Here is a 4,653-nt window from a genome sequence, read left to right as displayed (position 1 = left end):
CTTCATCATGTGAGTGTCAGAAGACCTGGAGCCTGGGCCGCGTCAGACGCCATTGCCTTAAACCGTCAGGTGGCCGACGCCATCAAACGCCTGGCTGAGAGAAATTTTCTTTGGAGGAGTTTAGCTCATCCATTCCTCCAGATCAGCATTTCTCAAATTGTGGTCCATGTGTCTCTAGCTTTCTGTGAGCTTCTAAAACATACTCCTGCAAAAACTGGGCATGAGTGGAGAGAGGGTTTCGTAGATGAATGCGGGAAATGATGCATCCTTTACCCAAACCTGGAGATTCACATGGACGTTACAGTGTTAAAAAGCCTTGGAAATCCTGCAGTTAAAAAGCCTGTTTGACTTTGTTTAATTCTCATTTTACCTTGAACCTATCTGCCTATGGAACCCTTTTCCTATAGAACATTTGTTAAGGCTGTGTACACCTCTGGGTTCTGAGAAACACGGTTTTGGAAATGCCCTTGGATCAAGCTAAACCATTAGAAAGTTGCATTTGACTCTGTTCTTTCTAAAGGCTCTCATTGAGTTGTATTTTGGGGCTATTTTGTTGGCTTTCTTCAAAGGATACTACAAGAAATAGGCCTATGAATCTAGTTACTGCATGTACATTCAGGGATGTGGCCAGAGACATCTGTGCATGACAGTACTCAGTGTCACCCGTATACACATGTGCAAATTCTCTTTTTGGGCTAAGGGCTGGAAAAAGTTTTGTTTCCTCTGAGGACAGATTGTGTCTGTCCGCACTTCTCAGATATTCCAAACTATGTAATTGTAGTTTCCCATTTTTGCTATGGCCACCAGGAAGCTCAACCGTGGCAACTGTGAAATAGCACATTTGGTATGTGTACTGCAGTCCATCCCCATCTCCTTAGTCTGTAATTCCTATTCTAACTGATGGTTTACCTAGTCCTGACGTCTGATGTTTGATCTTTGTTTTTATGTTTCACGTGTATATATTTTCTGTAAACAATTCCAAAACATTTGTGAAAAGAGGAGATATGGAAAAAAAAGAAGAAAGAATGATAGAGGAAGAATTGGTAAATATGGGACAGAAGGCAGAGGTGGCTGTGGCGGCAGTTTGAGGTAGCCTGACATCCCTTTCTCAAGATTAAACCCTTGGGCTCCTGTCTCCTTTGACTCTAGCTGGCCTGGATACTGGAGGCTTGGAGAAGACTTGTGCCTATCTGAGAACATCTCTCCACTTGTCCCCTGCTCACTACGTTCCACAGAGCATGGACCTGGGACCTGGACCCCTGAACCATGTGAAAATTAATCCTCCCGAGCACGGCCTGTGACCCATTCAGCTACTCGGCACGATGAGCAGCCCAAGGTCAGGCGGCTGCTGAACTGGCCCCTCTTTTCTCCCCACATGTCCAGTCCTGGCCTTTGCAGAATCCCTCTGGGAGGAAGACACTTGATTAGAAATAATAGAGGGTCCTGGGCCCTTGGGCTTTGAGTCGTGGTGGGAAGGCTGCTGTTGAGCAGACCGGCAGGTCAGACAGACCTGTGTTCAAATCTTTGCTGTGTATCTTTGAGCCACCAACTTAACCTCTCTGATTCTCAATTTCCTCATCTGCCTAATGGAGATTAAACTAGTGTCTGTGTCAGAAATCTTTTGGTCGTAAGAGTTAGAAAACTCAACTCGAGCTGGCATAACCCCCAAGAAAGGGCATTTCTTGGCTCACGAGACAGAGAAGTCCAGAGGCTGTCTGGGTTTTATGTGAGCCTTGCCCGAGTGACTCTCACGAGGGTGACATTTGTAGAACACTTTCATGGATTAGTCATTTATTCCTCACAATGCCCCTAGGAAACAGAATTAGTTCTACTTGAGGGGTGAGAACACTGGGCTGCAGGGAGCTTAGGCGGCATTACCTGGCTGGTGAGTGGCAGCCAGGGTGCAACCTGAGCCTGGCTCCGGAACCCGCACTCTAACCCCGACACCACGCTGGGGTAGAGTCCTCCTTTGCCCGCAAGGCATGAGCATGAACACGTGCCCTCAGGGGCAGAGAGGGTGCCCCAGACACCTAGCCCTCCTGCCCCCACACTCCCGCCTTGCCACTGCCATCTGCCTGGAGCCCCGGACCGTCTCATGAGGCCGTTTATCCCGGTGTCTGTCAATAACCTTGAGGACTGCAGACTCCCAGGTCACCCCTAGTCTTGGGCTCGCTCATCTCCAAAAGGCTCTGACATGCCCTGGTCTGTCCCCATCTGCCACCCCTCCCTGACTCCTGAAAACCCCTCACCGCGCTCTCCGGAGTTCACGGTCGGTTATCAGCAAAAATTCCCGTATCTTCACTTCTCCCTGGAAGTTCCCTTCACCCACACACTCTAACAGGAAACTGGCTCCCCCTTGGGACACAGCTGCCCCCCTTCCTTCTCAAATGGTGGCTCTTTTTCCTCCCATAGCCCTTGTGCCACCGGGCCTGGAGGTGGGGCAGGTGTCCTCCTTGCTCCTTGCTGCTATTTACAGACCCTGCTCCTTCTGCTCGTCCTGAAACCTCTTAGCTTTGAAACTCCTGTCGTCAAATTTTACATTCTACCGCCCCTCATTGTCACTGTCTTCCTCTGACTTCTGGCTCATTCTCCCTCATTTCTCAGTGATCTGGGCTCCTGGACGGTTCCTGTTTCCCCTGAATCCAGTCTGAATTCGTGATGGTTGCAATATTTGTGTGGACCATCCTTCCAAGCCCCGGGCCTTTCAGATCCTTGACCTCTCCTCCCATGATCTTGACCTCCGTCTCTCACTCCCCTGACCGTGTTTTGTTCTTACCAATAGGCCACAATATTAATTTCATGCATCTAACTCTCTACCTACCACTTCCTGTCTTTCTAGCTCACTCCCTTTAGTATCCAACTCTGACGATCCTTGGACATTGGAACCTCCGTTGCTCCTATCAGTGTTTCATGGCCCCTTCTCTGTTAATGTCCTCATTCCTCTCCTTCACCAGCTAGAATTCCATGGTCAATTATTACAGTTGCTTGACTCCTTGATAAAATCCAGCTCTCCACCTGTTCTGTGCCTTTCCCCATGAAGCTAAACAAGGCTGGAGAAAAACACAACCGTGCTGACCAGGACCTTCCAATGGGGCTCTAATGCTGCCAGGCGAGGACCTGCTGCGTCCTCAGTCCATCCACTCTCTCCTCTCCAGGACGGCTAGTTCACACCTTCTGCTCTCTTTTTAAACCCCCACCTCCTCCCCGCCCTTACTCTCATCTGTTGACCTTGCTGCCCACTTATTGAGATGATGAAACAATCAGAAAGAGGAGTTCCCTAGTCTCGCACTCCCCATCTGCCCACCCAGCAGGATCTTCCTCCACCCTCTCTGCCTCCCCTCCTGTTTCCATGGGTGAACTTCTGTGCTTCTAGCTAAAGCCGAGCCCTCCACTTGGGAACCAGTTGCCGTCTCCCTGGATCTGGTCAAGGACACTGCACAGGCAGTTCTCTCCTCTCTTTCCTACAACATCACTTCCTTCGATCTCTTCTGGATCATTCCCAGTAGCATAAAATCATCTATTATTTTTCTCATCTTAAAAAAAAAACCCTTATCTTGACTCCACCTCCCTAGCCAGCTGCCGTCCTATTTCTCTATCCTCCTTTCAACAAAATTCCTTGAAAAAGTCATCTATAGTCTCTGTTCCTAGTTCCTTTCCTCCTGTTCTTTTTTCCTCCCAACAATTTATTATGAAAATTTAAAAAAAAATACTGTACAGTTGAAAGAAATTGATGGTGAACACCTGTATATCCACCACCTAGACTCTACCATCAGTATTCTGCTACACTTGCTTCATCACGTATCTAACCATCCATCCATCTAATTTTTTATGCATTTCAAAGTAAATTTCAGATATCAGTATACTTCCCTCTAAGCACTTTAGTATGCATATTATTACCTAGTGCATAATATTTGTTTACAGTTTTTCTCTTTTGTGAAAAAATGTGCACACAATGAAATGCACATATTTTAGGAATACACTCCTTTTCTCTTTTAAACCTGCTTGAATCAGGTTTTTATCTCCATCATTCCACCAATGACCTCCATGTTGCTAAATCCAATGGACAATCCTTAGTCTTTAATTTACTTATCTAATGCAAGGAGCATTTGGCCTGGTTGATCACGCCTTCCTTTCTTTACTCGACTCCCAGGACACTATTCCTTTTCTTTTCTCTCACCAGCCTCAGTCTTCTTTGTTGATCTTCCTTATCTTCCTGTTGGAGGGCCCCAGGGCTCAGGCCTTGGTCCTCTGCGCTCCACCATCTACATTCCCTTCCTTGGGAATCTTATCCATCTCATGGCTTATATATCACCTAGATGCAGACAACTCCCAAATTTATGTCTTCAGCCCTGAAGCTCACGCTGAACTCCAAATTTGCATATACAACTGCCTACATCTCTTTTTGGATGTCTGATTGACATTTCAGCATGTCTAAAACTGAACTCCTGTTCTCTCTTACCTCAAAACACTTAATCTACCTGCAACCTTGCCCTTTTTTTTCAGTCGCTGATGACTCCATCTTTCAAGCTTCTCAGATAAAAACCCTTGGAGTTGTCCTTGACTCCCCTCTTTCTTTCACACTTTATAGGCAATCGGTGAGAAATTTAATCGGCTCCATCTTTAAGCTATATCCCAAATCTAACCACTTCTCAC

Source organism: Equus przewalskii, chromosome 2 (genome assembly GCF_037783145.1).
Source record: "Equus przewalskii isolate Varuska chromosome 2, EquPr2, whole genome shotgun sequence".
NCBI lineage: Eukaryota > Metazoa > Chordata > Mammalia > Perissodactyla > Equidae > Equus > Equus przewalskii.
Note: the sequence above shows the minus strand (reverse complement) of the source record.